Genomic DNA, 16,334 nt, shown 5'->3' with positions numbered 1-16,334 from the left:
TATCGCGCACTGAACCAGATTACTGTAAAAAACTGCTACCCCTTGCCACTGATCCCTGAATTGCTTGATCAAGTCAAAGATGCCAAAATCTACACAAAACTAGACCTGAGGGGGGCATATCACCTTGTTCGCGTAAAACAGGGGGATGAATGGAAAACTGCTTTTTGTACCAAATACGGCTTGTACAAATATCAAGTAATGCCCTTTGGCCTTTGCAACGCACCTGCAGCCTTTCAATAATTCATGAACGATGTCCTACAGGAATTGATTGATGTCTGTACTCTAGTGTGCATCGACGATATTCTAGTATATTCCGCATCAAAGCAGGACCACGTTAAACACGTCCGATCGTTATTGGAGAAACTCCGTCAACACCAGCTCTACGTCAAGCTCGAAAAGTGCTCATTCCACGTCTTTGAGGTGGAATTCCTGGGCTTTATTCTCAGCCCGAATGGAATCCGAATGGATGTACACAAGGTAGATGCTTTCCCGAACTGGCCATCCCCAAATTCATTCAAGGGGGTTCAAAGTATGCTGGGTTTTGAAAACTTCTACCGCCGGTTCATACCAGGATTTTCGCAAATCGTGCATCCCATCACGTCATTGCTAAGGAAAAGCAACCAAAAGTTCCAGTGGACAAAAGAAGCTGAGGAAGCTTTCCAGGAACTCAAAGCAAGATTCACATCTGCCCCAATCTTACGCCACCCTTGCCCTGATCTCCCATACCTGGTGGAAACGGACGCCTCAAGCATGGCTATGGGAGCCATCCTCTCACAAAAGGACCCCAAAACGGGCCTGTTAAACCCTCTTGCCTTCTGGTCTTGTACATTCACACCCCCTGAACTCAATTACACTATCACAGACAAAGAACTCTTGGCCAACAAGTCAGCCTTTAAGGCATAGCGGCACTACCTCTTGGGCGCCAGACATACAATCACCGTAATAACTGACCACCGGAACCTCCAGTACCTAAAAAGGCAAAGACCCAATCCTCACAACAACTACATTGGGCTCTTTTTTTTAATGAATATGACTATGTGATTACATTTCGACCAGGGGTGAAAAATGGGATGGCCGATGCCCTTTCCCGTATGGGGGTGGAAGATCAAGGGTATCAGACTCCTGACCCCATAGCAATCATCCCGAGTGGCAAGCTCCTCGGAATCACAGCAACCATAACTCAGAAAGACATGAAGAAATCCAAAACCTGATGAGTCCAGAGCAATTACAAGCGTGGAGTGCACAAGGAGAACATTACATGATAAAAGATCAGTTGCCCTACTTCAGGAATCGTTTATTCTTACCAAACCAAGAACTACGAGAACAAGTCATGTCCGGTTATCATGATTCCTTGATCGAGGGCTACCCCGGAATCGCTAAAACCCTAGCCAAGATAAAATGAAATTATTGGTGGCCCAGGTGGCGTAAAGACAAGATCCAATTTATCCTATCTTGTGGAGTGTGTGCTCAAAACAAGTCATCCAAGCAGAAACCGGCCGAGCTATTACAACCATTGGACATCTCATCAGCACCCTGGCACACATTGTCCCTCGATTTTATTACTGATTTACCACCCAGTCAAGGGTTTAACACTATTCTTGTGGTCGTGGACCTATTTTCAAAAATGGCACATTTCATTCCTCTTAAGGGGCTCCCGAATGCTTCCACTCTGGCAAAGATATTTCTTGAAGGCATCGTATGGCTCCATGGGTTGCCTTCATTTTTGGTCTCAGACCGAGGTACTCAATTCGTATCTAACTTCTGGAGAAAATGCTGGTCTATGGCCCAGATCGACATCCAGCTATCCACCAGTCACCATCCCCAAACGGATGGTCAAACTGATAGGACAAATCAGACGCTCGAGAAGTATCTGCGTTGCATATTACACCAAGCTGAAGGAAGCTGGTTCGACCTATTATGGATAGCTGAATATGCTTATAATAATTCCCTACACACCAGCACTGGGCAGACACCCTTTTATACCATGTATGGCAGGCACCCACGTGCTTCTGAGTTGGACGTTCCTACAACCCTGGAAATGCCAGCAGTCATTGACCATTTCTCAAACCTTTAAAAGGGCAGATGAACACCTACTTCAAGCTAAGAATCGCCAAAAGAAGTTTGCTGATTAACACCGAGCAAAGGCCCCCAACTACCAAGTGGGAGACAAAGTCTGGCTGGTGTCTAAACACGTGTCCATTAAAGGAACCCAAACTTTCCGTCCAAGATGCCTGGGTCCATTCACCGTCACCTCCGTGATAAATCCTGTGGCGTCAGAATAGCTCTGCCGTCAAACATGCAGATTCATCCTGTGTTCCACGTGTCTCTCCTTAAACCTGTTCAACCTGGGACCCGGGTAGGAATGCCACCGCAGCCAGTGGTAGTCGCCGAGGTGCCAGAATTTGAAGTCAAGGACATCCTGGATTCAAAGTACTTCAGATCCAAATTATACTACTTAGTAGAATGGAAGGGGTATGGTCCACAAGACAGGACATGGGAGCCTTGTGAGTACATCCATGCACCTCGCTTGCTTAGACGATTTCATCAAAACCATCCAAACAAACCAGGACCAGACAGAAGAGCCACCTTGAAAGGGGCCTTGGGGGGGAGTGCTGTCATGATTCCTGCCCCTCATGTCCCCAGCCCTCCAAGATGTCAGGCTGGAGTCAGGCCACGTTCACCTACATGGCCCTCAAGGGCCTCTCCATCCCTCCAAAGACCCACTTGGAGTCCGACTTGGCGCTTGTGGCACCAGACTCACTCACTCCCATAGGATAACATTGGGGATTGGACTTGTAGTGCATTGATGGGGACAAGATGGATGCCCCCACATATTTCGGTTTCCAGAATGTGCAGTCTAGTCTTTTGGGTGTGGTTCAGCCCAGAGACACCTGCGATACCCAGAGACTATTGAAGCCATGTCCAGGCTGAGAAACATGCTTTGTGTTTTCTGCGCCTGCAGCGTGACACTCACGTGTTAGGATCTGTCTCCAGTAGGCCTGTATCTTTCGTCTGCGCTCAGCTCCTGCAAGAACAAGAACACCATTAGGAACAGCCTTACCTTGCAGCGCTTCTGCCCATCATTCATCGCACCTTCTGTTCTGCGGGCATCTTCAGCAGTGTCATTCCCATCCCGGCAAGCCGCTTCCTAAGGAAAAGGGAAAAGAACAGAAAAAAGGCATTAGTAAGCATTCATCAAATCTTCGCTTATTTTTTAAAGACTGTACGAGCTTCAAACGCTTACCTGAATCCCAGCCGCTCTGGGGGAACTCTGTCTCCGGAACTTCTCATCCATCTGCAAGAGGGAAAAGACACTCCAGGTTAGCGTGGAAACATCTAGAGGCACCACATACCGCGCTTACTCACCCATTTCCTCTTCATAACCGGCATCCACGCTGAAAACGTTGCAGCACCTAAAAGACACAGAAAAAGAACTCAGTTCAATACAAATACGAAAGGTTTGCATCGCGCATCGCGCTCTCACTCACCTTCAGCGCTATTAACAGCACGTCGCCATCCCCGGACGACGGCCATCATCTAAGGAAGGAAAGGAACGAACTTAGAGAACTGTTCAAAAGACTCATTATACTTGCCTGTCGGACTCTTACCAGTGAAGTAACTAGGCAGCAACGAGCACGCATCAATCAACGCACCTCTGCGCTGAAAGCAGGACGGAGAGCACACTTTCCAAGAAAACAAGGTGAGCTGTGGATCAAAGGGGAGGGTTGGACCCCGGGGAAGAAGGGGTTCAAGAACACAGAGACAATAGGGAGTTAAACTCTACCAATCCTGCGTTTCAGGCCCAGTCTCCAGTCGAGTAGACTCCAGGGAAGGGTTTGAGGTCGTAAGAGGTCAGAACAGGCTGAGTGACGTCCCCGTGGATACCAGGTGAGCGTTACACACTCCCACTCCAGGGAGCGTAGCTGGCACCTCCAGGGGTTCCTTCACCTACAGTAAGAGAGTCCTTGTTCCAGTACAGTAGCCACAGTTAGGTCCTGGTCTAGAAACGTCCTCAGGGGATGGTTAGGCGATAGAGCCTTCCTCTGCCCTGGATGCCTATTGTCTTCAGCTTCCTGGGGAGGGCTTTTTGGAATTGACTGAACTCCCAACAGTGGTCCAAATCTGTATTCTTCTCAGTTTGCTTAGAGTATAGAAATGAGTAAAAAACAAGGGAGGGTGTAAAATGCTACAGGTAATTTGTCCACAGCAACAAGTGCCCTTTGTCTTATGAGATCACACCCAGAGTGCCTTGCTTGCAGGAAATGGGGTGCAGGGAAAATTAAATGAGCTCTAACAGAAAGCAGGATGTTGGGACCCTTCTACAGGCCTATCTTTCCTCACTGGCTACTATAACTCCCCCCTTCCCAGGCTTGCTGTCTTCAAAGGCATTCCAGTGATGAGCACACTGGTGTGAGACAGACTTTGTTTTGCCAGTGCTGCCTCTGAATGACCATTCCCAGGACATCTCTTGGGTGAAAGCTTCTAAATCCTGTGGGAAGGTGTTTCACTTCCTGCTAGAGACTCAAAGGATTCAGCATCCTGGATATTGTTCCCCTTAGGCAGCTGTGGTGAAAATCAGCCTAGCCAAAAATACACATCACTCTTGTCACATCTGAGCACTAATCACGGAGCTGGCCCTTGTATGATATCAGCTTGCTGTGGCTTTTATAATTGTGTGCACTTATCAGTCACAATGCCACAACCAGACATGGCTTATATTTACAGATTCAGCTGCCACTACACTGATTGAGGCAGGCACTTAGTATAATTTAGAGTTGCAGAAGTGAAAAATGTCCCTTTGCCTTTAGTGATTTTTTTGTCCCAGCATTTGTCATGGATGCACATGTGACCTTTGAACCTGCTCTGGTACTCTGTGGCTGGCATTGAAGCTGTCAGGAGGCTGGTTGCAGTGATGCACATGTGCCCACTATCACTTTGACATGGAACATTTTGAAAGGGGGGTCTGATGAGCAGAACATCCTTTAAGTGACAGAAATCCAACACACCTAATAATTTTGCACCATAGCAGAGGGCATCCTGTCACACTGCACTCCCTTACCCCTGTAGGGTATTTTGTATAACCTTGGGGCTTGGCAGTATTTTCTTACCACCAAAAACAATGGTAATTTGACAATGACTATTCCTTGCATTCAGATTGGGTTTGGCTTTATAGTGGTATACATTTTGTTGGTGGTAGTTTGGTGAGCATAATTTCTTTGTTTTATTTGTGGCCCCAACATACAAAACCCCCTTCTTTTGTTTAGACTGTTCTTGTGATCTCTAGAAGCCTCGGACTTCTACATTATTCAGAAACACCACATTTTCATAAGGAGTGCCACCTATGGCTATTATCACTGATTTATCTACAACAGTGAGCTATGTTTCCATAAATTATTCACAATAACATGTGGTATTATCACAAATTTATTTACATTAGTGAGACTATGTTTCCATAGAGTATTCACAATAACATGTGGTATTATCACTAATTTATTTACATTAGTGAGACTATGTTTCCATAGGCCTCTCTCTGCTGATTCATGCACGCTCAGCAGACTATTGCATTATATTCCACTCAGAAGCCACACACACATACCCTGAGTGGAATCACGTGCACAACTATTTATAATGGCTCATGACATTGCTTCATCTGTATAGGAAACTTGGCACATTAAACATCATTCCCTCTCTTGCAGAGTATTTTTTTAGAGGCATCAAATGAAGAACAGAAGCAAGAACACTCTTAGGCAGACTGTGTGTTATCACAATTTCATTTCAAAATGATACATTACCATTCTGGTGAGACAATCCTTTCTGAAATAAACATAAGAGAAACAAATGCAATAATGCCACAAATTTCATTTTACATTTTCAACAAGAAAAAGAGAGATTACATCATTTGTCTTGCAACATTATAACGTGGCAGTTAAACACAGGAGAATTCCCTATCGCTACCCTGCCTGCCTGATAGTAAATCATTTGTCCGGCAGTCACAATAATCTCACTCCATTTGTATATTTACCAGCTATTTGTAGCTCTCTCACACGCGATCTCCCTTGGCCAGTCACCTTCGATGAATGAGCCCAGGGTTTTCTTTGTGTTTGAAGTTTGAAGTGCACAGCGAGAACAGGGAGGTCTCAAGCCGGTGCCAAGTGACTAGGAAACCCCAGTCACTGAAGGTCAGCAATGCCACTAGGGCGACCCCTCCCAGCAGCCCAGCCAGGCGATCTCACAGCAGCTCCAGCCAAGTGACCTCACTGTAGCTCCGCAAAATGTCTTCTCCCCGTAAATCTGTCAGACCTATTCCAAAAAACCTCTGTTACCTCCCCTAAGTTTACATAGCACCAATCAAAATTCATAGTATGCCTCCTCCTTCCTCAACAATACCTCACTTTTACAGAAAACAACTGTATCTAACTGATTTCCTGGCATTCGAATTTTGCTTCCTGCAAAGACAGTGAACAGGGCAAAGAAAAATGTGCACGTTTAAACAATGAATCTCAGCCTGCCTCATTTTGCACATGGAGAACACATTATAATCTTAAGGAGTTAGAATCCTGTTAGTATTTGTTAGTTAAGTTAATTAATCAAGTATCTAATGTGTCTCCTGTAAGTGAGGCATTTCAAGTGAGAAAAAAATGATGTGCTTTTATATAGGTATTGAGAAAAAGAAATGGTGTGCTTTTAAAATAGATAGCCTGTCTTCATATAAATGTCTATATGTTACCCTGGCAACACATGGCTTGCTGTACCACATCACAGTAATAATGTGATCTCATGCAGTGGCGCTGCACTCCAAATAAAATATACTACATATCCCTTCTTTTTTCTGAGAATTTGGCCATGGTCCAAGCCACAATTGGAAGAAACCCAACTTGCTCCCTTTCTTCCTTTAAACTGTAGCAATCCAACAAAATGAATATTCATATTTGAAAAATGAAAATTGAAAAATCAGTGTTCAATCATCATAATATCAAAATTCATCTCTGAGTCCATCAGTTCTTATAAAATATTTTACATATTTCTTCCCAATAGAAGTGTCCATAGTCCAGTGTCTTACTTTTATACTTGAAGTCAATCACAAAACAATAAAATAAAACAAATAGTTAAAATAAAGAATTAACATAACAGATTAAAATAATTAATTAAAATAATAAATACGTGGAACTCCATACTCCAGGACACTTGTCTGCCTCTGATATGTCCCGACCAGCGATGTCACATCATTTGGTTCATTCGGGTACTCTTTCATCCTGGCACTCTTGGATCCTTTTTCCATAGGAGTCATCTCTTTTTGGCATTCCGGTTACTTTGTCTTCACCTCCACCCAGAGGCAGGCATCAATTGATCTTCATCCAGGGGACTCCAGGACTCCATCATCTCCCGTGTCCTCCGGTCCTCGAACCTCTGACTAAATGTATGTTAATATTCTAAATCAAATAGAAAAAAAAAATTAAGTACATAGCACAATACTAGCTTCACCCTTTTACCAAAGATAAAATTATATATATCCATGCACTCCATAAATAATTTTGCCCTCTTCCTCTCGCTTTCTGAAATTAAGCACATGTTAAAGAGAAAACAAACATACATAAAATAGCATTCAACATTTAATACATTTTCATTTTGCAAACCAACTCAATTAATTTCAGCTTCAATTTCTTTTTTTTTTTTTTACATATACACATATGTAATAATCAATCCTCTGTTTTATTTCTCTGCTGTTGCTCTTTGACTAAACACATTTACCTTACCTTCTTTTATGTATTCAAGGGACTTTGTCTGTTTCTACATGCTCAAGCCTTTTAATGTCGTGTCTGGGGTGCCAGGGTTTAATTTGGTTTACATGAACAAACTGTTCTGTTGCTGTTCCACCTTCAGTTTTCTAAGTTTTGTATACTACAGGAGAGACCTTATCTATAATTCGGAATGGCCCCTGCCAGGCTGCTAGAAATTTGGAATGTTTCTGTTTACCTTTTCCAAAATGAAATGTATACACCTGATCGCCCACACAATACTCTTTCTCTGATGTCTTTTTTATCATAATATGACTTTGCACTGTCAGCAGCTCTTTCTATATTTCGCTGTACAAAAGCAAATGCATGTTGTAAATGCATTCATGAACTGTTGATGCGCTCACAAGTGTCTGCTCATGTGTTCTGTATTGCAGGTGTTGTGGTAACACCATTTTCCTACCTGTCAAAACTTCATGGGGGCTAACACCTGTTGTTTTGGCAGGAGTTGACCTGATTGCCATCAAAACCAAAGGTAAACGTAAATCCCAGCTGGAACCTGCTTCTGCTACAGATTTCTTTAATATGTCCACAGCAGACCTATTACAGCGTTCAACTCCCCCAGAGGAAGCAGCTCGATATGCAATATGTAATTTCCTTTTCACACCCAGTATTTGCCATACCTTACCCATTAGAGCACTTGTGAAATGAGTCCCTCTGTCTGATTCTATTCTTTGTGGTAACCCAAACCTTGAAAACACATGATTCACCAGTAATGTAGCTGCTGTTTGCGCACTACAATCTGGTGCAGGAATACACTCAATCCATTTCGACATCAAACACACCACACTCAAAATATAACGGTTCCCCCTGCTCGACCTCTTTACAGGCCCTAAATAGTCTATTTGCAAATCTGACCATGGAAGAGTTAAGCCTCTTTTCATTAATGGAGCTCTATGCATTGGTGAAGCAGGTTTAAATTGGGCACATTATAGACATCCTCTAGTATATAATTCCACATCTTGGGACATATGTGGCCAGTAAGCAGAATCTTTCAGTATCTCCAATGTTTTTTTGTGAACCTCTGTGGCCTGCAGTTATTGCATCATGTGCATGGTGTAGCATTAGCCCTCTGAATGAAAGGGGTACCACCCACTGTATCTGTCCTGTTATGGACTCTGTAATCATGAGTCCATCCTGTAGTCAAATTCGTTTTTTATTCTTTAATAGCACCCTCAACTCTTCTTTTCCCATACAATCATTTTCTGTTAAAGGGTTTTGTTCAGGATCTATCAAATGATTATAATAGATTCCCATAATTCGATGATCCTTTTGTGCCTCAATTAGATCTTGATCTGGTGTATCATAACTCCACTGTACCACTGGCTGATCTATCTCCTTTGGTGCTTTAGCACGTGTTACTGCATCAATTTGTATTTCACCAAGTAAATGTTCAATAGGTGGCAATTCTCCCATCACAGCCCCAATTTTAGCCAGCTGATCTGCCTTATCATTCCCCTCCTTATCCTCTCCTGGAGTTTTTAAATGCCCACAAATTTTCCTCCAGTATATTGTTAAATCGTCTCTGACACCAATTTGTCTATGGCTTGTATAACTTTTCCATGTTTAAGTGGCTTTTTGTTGTATGTAATCATGCCTCTCGCTTTCCAGCCAGGTAAATATTCCACAAAGCTATTTCGTGCATAGTCAGACTCAGTCACCAGGACAATTTCACCAAATTTATTATCAACTGCAGTAGCAATTGCTTTAAAAATGGCTGCCAATTCTGCTACTTGACTGCTCCTAGCTCCAATTCTCATCCCTATACTGGGGACGCCTTCACATTTCAACCAGACATTTCCTATTCCTGACACTAATTGTTTATTACTGTCTTTTTCAATGTGAAAAGCACAACCATCAACATATACAGTTGGCAAATCCTTGCATGTCTTTTCATCAAAAGCTTTGTGTGGTGATTGCCCAAAATCCTGTAAACTAGCTTCCACTTCTATTTCGTTTGATACATGTTCAGCTGCACAGTCATGTAGATCTGCTAAACCTTGAGCAACTGGGCTTTATTTTGGCCATATCTCACTTCTACAGGAAAACCTTGTAATGCTAGAGTCCATGAAGTGATTCTGGACTGTGCTGGTTACCTGACCTGATTCTTTTACTCTCTAAAAACTGCAATGGTTGATGACTGGTCTCAATAATTACCTTTTCTCTCTGAACAATGGGGCAAAAATGCTGTAGCGCCCACACAGTGGTCAAAAGGGCCTTTTCACATTCAATGAATTTAATTTCAACTTGGGAAAACGCTTTACTTGCATAGGCAATGGTTTTGTGATTCAAATCATGTTTTTGTGATAGCACTGCTGACATACACTGTTCAGAGAAACCTATTTCGATAAAGAAATCCGTATCCTTTATGGGGTATGCCAAACATGGTGCCTTTACAAGACATTCCTTTAATTTAGCCATTGCCTCAGACTGCTCTTTTTCCCATTTCCAGGGTGTATTCAGCTTTAACAGCTTAGTTAAAGGTTGAGTAATTTCAGCATAATTTCCAATGAACTTCCTGTTATAGCCAGTCATTCCTAATAAACTTTTTACCCCTTTCACATTTTTAGGGTCTTTTAGTTTTTGTATAGCCTCCACTTTCTTCTTTTGTGGGTTTAATCCATGTTCAGTCACTTCATGGCCTAGAAAATTAACCTTTTTCTTGCACCATTGTGCCTTTTGTAAAGATACTTTGTCGCCTGCTTTCTACAATTGGCCAAGAACATGTTTTATTTAATCAAAATGGTTTTTCAAGCTTTCATTTTTTATCAGTATATCATCCACATAAACTATGGTACCTCTTTCCGCTGCATCAGGCATGGCCTTTCTCAAAAATATTTCAAATTCACTCCCACTATTGACATACCCAAATGGAACTCTAACCCACGAGTATTGCGTCTTATCAAATGAATAAGAAAATAACTTCTGAATCTCCTCTGCCAATGGCACGCACCAATATCCAGAGGTGAGATCTAACGTGGTAAACACTTTTGAACCATGTACCCGAGCTAGGTCCAGATCAATGAATGGCAGTGGCCATCTGAATACTGGCACTCTTTTATTTAACTCCCTCAAATCTGCACATAGCCGCCATTGACCATTTGGCTTCAACACACCTAAAATAGGTGTGTTGGATGTGCTATGAATGGGCCTGATGATTCCCAGAGACTCCAAATTTGTAATAATCTCTGCCAATGACTCTAAACATGCCAGTGGTAATCTATACTGGCGCACACATACTGGGCTTCTGCTACACGCTTCCGGTAGTGTGGCCACATGTAAATCAGTTAGACCACAATCATAAGCATCTTTTGCAAATACATCTTTAAACTCCATAAATATCTTCCTCAGTTCATTTCTATCCTCTTCGCTGTCACATGCATCCGCTGATAAAATCTGCTCCTCTACCATTTTGGAGAATTATGGAAAATGTTCTGGAATGGGAATCTCGGCGCTTTCCTCTAACTGTGTGGCTGTGTTTCTCTGTAAAGCTGCCACTTTTAAATGTTTTGGCATATCAGCTTCCACTTCAATGGGCTGATTTTCTATTTAATTTTAATTTAAGTTAAATGTTATGCAATCCTCTTGATGACAGCACACTGTCTCACTTGAATCATAAGGGTACACAGAATGAATTTTAAATATTCCTTTGGGCTGAGAATTCAGGTGTTATGGCAACTCACCCTTGGCATCTACATACTTTTCAGGTATATTTCCAATCACCATGTTTTTCAGATCTGCAGTATAATGTGATTTGTGTATGGCCATTCCTAATGAGGAGTTTTTTTCTAAATGAATATCTTGTCAACTTTTATTATTCACCATGATTTTTACAGACCTTTCACCAATATCTACCAATGGAATGTATTAATAATCCAGGCCTTGCTGTTTTATGGATTCATTCAAGCACAAAAATGCATCAGAATCTTTCATCTGCTGTCCATTTTTGTACTTCAGTGTTATTGCAACCTGTTTGGTGAATGCAGGGATAATAGTATCCTTCCTCAGTTGTAATTCAATTGCATATGGGACCAGCTGTGCGCAATGATAAGACCTTAGTATGTCTACAAATTCAGGTGCAGGCCCACCTAGGCGTGACCATATTTTTTGATTAAGGAAATCTAACACCATACACATTCTGTGTATGAGATCATTGCAAATGTAAAAGTCATTTTGTGTTCCACTCACTATCCATACATTATGGTAAATTGTTTTCTGCCCAATGCTAATTTTTAGCATGCATCTTCCTGCAATTTGGTTTTCAAAGTCTGGACTGTCCAAACCAGAGAAATATTGGTTTTTAATTCTAAATTTCGGGATCTCCTCCCTCTCCATTATTTTTTGCAACAATTTCTCATTAATGAAACTCCTTTCCTGTTCAAGTGCTAAAGTGGCTTTTGTTGTTTTAAAATAGTCATTTATACCAATGTGAAACCATGGTTGCTCATCTTCCATGTGTATTTCAGCAAGAGTGGTGATGTGTTTTTCTGAATCTGCTTTAGGAGCAATATTCTGTTTGCATGTTTTCTCTTTTAAATAAAAGCGTAATGTGTGCTCATCTATGGCAGTTTGCCATCTTTTGCTTGGGTCCAAGTATATCTGTACAGATTGTTTCTCATCTTCACTCTGCATTTTATCTTGGCACATCAAAATGACAGTGACGCTAGGTATATAGCTATTCTGGAGATATACCTCTACTGCATCATTTGTTTTGGCAACGGTGTGACATTCATTTATATTGCTGTTTTGTGATTTTCTTTTCTTAGGTCTCAATGGTTTTTTGGTTAAGGACCACAGTACTCCATTCACCCCATCTATGAGAGGAGACAATCTTTTCAGGCAATCTGTTGCCATCAGAAATGGAATATCACAAATGGATGTGACCAATACCTCCTGTTTCATTCTGTGTTTACCTATCTTTATGTCAACCTCGGTGATGCCTATAATAGGCACCTCCTCCCCGTTAAAATTATGCACTGGACCTTGATTTTCCCTCACTGTGATCTGATTCTGTGGGGATCTCCCTTCATTGATACTCTTTACCAATTCTTTAGACATAATTGTGGCCTGTGCACCAGTGTCAATCATTGCAAATGTATTGCATTTTTGTTCTACAGTGATGGGAGCATAATACCTGTCTTCAACTTCCTCTAACACACATAAGAAGTGCAAATTCTTACTGATTTCAGGGCTCACCTTTCTCAGGCGTTTTTCACTTTTGGCTAAGCACATTGGTAAATGGAAAGACATTTTTCCCTCCGTTTTGCCCATTTCTGTGTGAGAGACTTTATTCATTTCCCCATGTTCAGAGGTTTTTTGGAGTGTTGCCACCATTCGCCAATCCATCCAGGTATCATCAGAGACCACATTACAACCCTCCAACTGAACATGTGTAACAACATCACTTGGCAATTTGTCATTGTCTAATTCTGTGCATTTGTGATCATTTAGTGTAGTACCAGCCCTTGTAACCTCTTCAAAAATATGTGGCTCAAAGAATTCTTCAGGTGATTGACATGTACCCTCCTTTTGAGTATTTCATTTTACTGCCTGTGTTTGGTTATTATTCTGATTGCCCAGGGAAGGAGTTATAGCATCGCCACTTACTCCCTGCTCACTGGTATTCCCCATGCATGAGTCATTTTTCTTAAATCTGTCTCTTTGTTCCTTTGGGATTTCAGGTGCTTCTTTTTCATTTGTACAAATCTCCAATGTCTGATTTAGCTCTAGGTTAAACCGAATTTCACATTTAGAAGTACTTGCACTATTACATGTTCATTTACTGATACTTTCACTTTTAAATCATTAGGCATCTCAAAGTCATTATGCAAAATTACATCAGAGCAATCTGTCTTTTTGGCACTGCCGGTATCATAAGTACTTAGTTACTTTTCAGAAACCGCCCGGTCATTGCTAGGGCCTTCTGCCCCCTCCTTGGATGACTGTTGTTGCGCTGTACAGTGCTTTCCTATTTGCTCAGCTAACTATTTCACTTGGGCCTCGAGGCACTGCAACCTTTCCATCTCTCTAGAGTCCTCTCTCTGTGGCCTAGATCGATATTGGTTGTTTTCCCCCTGATTGGATCTATTCTGATACCTCTCAGGTGAGTGATTTCTATTGGGATGGTTCCTGAACTCTTGATTCATTTGTGGAGGGTAGCGGGGTGCACCCATCCTTTGGTTGCAGTCCCCTGGTGGGGAATTATTGTACTGACGTGGAGTGTAGTTCATGTTCTGCCTCATGTCCTGTCTCTCAGGTTGTGGGTACTGGCCCCTATGTTGATTGCCATTATCAGCAAATCAATCCACATATCGGGGTCTATCCTGAATACCATATATCATGGTATTGGGGTCAAATCTGCTCTGTGTCCCCAATGTCTGATAGGCACCATCATTTCTTTGATCCTGATTTTGTCTCTGGTTATTGTTCATACCTGACATATCAGTATGACATATCATATAAGTACCTGTGGCTGATGTAGCTCTCCCTATTACTAGGATCATGTGATTGAAACATTGATGCAGGGTGTGATGACCTTTGTTGATTACCCCTTTGTTCAGGTGCCAAATTATTTTTACTTGGATTTTGAGCAGACTCAAGGGACATTTTGGCTGACCTGATTTCCATCACTGTTGCTGAGGGTTCTTTAGATGTTGGTCTAGTGTCTTTCATTTTATCACTTTCTCTACCCTGACAATAGAGTATCTCATATAGTTTTGTGCTTTGGTGTACAATCCTTTCAAGGGACTTGTCACAATCAAATTCACGAACCATTTGTGATATAATGTCTTTCTGTAACCCATAGAAGTATGCAGTTTTAAACTCATTATAATGGGGGTCAAAAGATACATCAAAGCGAGAAAATGATCTTTTTAAGTCTTGTAAAAACTGGCGAGGGGATGTATTAGGCCCATCAGTGATTGTGTAAGTGACTTTCTTTGCCTCCTGCATTGACTGAAAAGGAGAAAAATGACGCCTAATCTCTTTTTCAAACTCTGCCCATGTCATATTCTGCTGCTCATTCAATCCTCTTATGATACTGGCCGTCGGAGCATCTAAAGTTAAATGAAAATACTGCCTGTACTGTTCCTTAGGTATCTGGAGGGCTTTAAAAATGTCATGAACCGCTTCTAAGTGATCCTCAATGCAGCATCCCCCTCCTTTTTTAAATGGTTTGATCAGGGCTTTAATGGATTTCATTATCTTTATGGGGCTACTTGTTGCAATGCATGGAATTGCACTACTTGGTGACTCAACCCTGGATCCAGGTGTATGGGATTGGTGGCGGCCCCCAATGGGAGTATCAAATCCCCCAAGGGCGCTGCAACCAAGTTCAGTCACCGGCCCAGTCACTGGGGCACTAGCTCTTTGAGTAGAAATAGAATTCACCTCAACTCCATTGAATGTGGTGCCATGCCGCCTCTCCTGGGACCCGGGAATGCACATTTGCTGTTCCAAGTCCTTACACTTTTTAAGGAGCCTGTCTGCTTCGTTTTGCAAATAGTTGTTTTCATCACTCATTTTATTAATTACCTCCTGCATGTTGCACATTTGCATTTGGCATTCATTAAATTCTTTGTTTCTCTTGTCTCTTTCTTGACACATTTTAACCATTTCCTGTTCTGCATTTTGGAGATCACTTTCTTTTTCATAATGTTCTTTTTGTAAGATATGCCTTTCTGAAACCATCTCATCTTTATCTTGTCTAATGTGGTCCACCAATGCCTTTAAGTGTACCAATTCTTGTTCACTGTCCTCAAACTGTTTCTTGCTTTTGGACAATTGAATATCAAAATCTCTGTATTTTAACTGCATGTCTTTCTGACATCCTTCTAATTCTGCTCTTAACATTTCCTCCTTTTTACTTTCCCCATCTAGGTCAGCCTTTAACCTGTTAATCAGCTTGGTGTAATGTTCTTGCATTCGCAGTTACCTATTCAGAATAAACCAGATCTTTGCGCATAGCCGTATCAGACAATCTTTCTCTGCATGTTTATCAGCTGCATTTAGTAACCTTAGAAGGCAAACCTGAATTATGCTGCCTTCTGCAAAAATATTTTCTAGTTTTTCTTTCTGCACCTCACCATGAATGCAGCCATGCCATTCTGTGGCACTGTTTGATGACTATGTCCCATGTGCATATACCTTTGCCTCTAAATATTGCACTAGCTCTGAGAATGTGGCTTCCATTTGAGACATTCTGAAATTCATTTTTAGTGACACACTGTTATTATGAAATGGGTTCCCTTTAATGTACAGATGGCAGTGTGAGACACACTTGCCATGCCCAGTACGTGCTCTATGATCACTTTCCCGGCCTGCAACGCACCATAAATATGTAGGGTATTTTGTATAAACTTGGGGCTTGGCGGTATTTTCTTACTGCCAAAAACAATGGTTATTTGACAATGACTATTCCTTGCATTCAGATTGGGTTTCGCTTTATAGTGGAATACATTTTGTGGGTGGTATTTTGGTAAGCATAATTTCTTTGTTTTATTTGTGGCCCCAACATACAAAACCCCCTTCTTTTGTTTAGAC

This window comes from Ambystoma mexicanum, chromosome 6p (genome assembly GCF_040938575.1).
Source record: "Ambystoma mexicanum isolate Mex_15411 chromosome 6p, UKY_AmexF1_1, whole genome shotgun sequence".
In the NCBI taxonomy this organism is placed as follows: Eukaryota; Metazoa; Chordata; class Amphibia; order Caudata; family Ambystomatidae; genus Ambystoma; species Ambystoma mexicanum.
The sequence above is the reverse complement of the archived record's forward strand: the minus strand, read 5'-3'. Positions refer to the sequence as shown.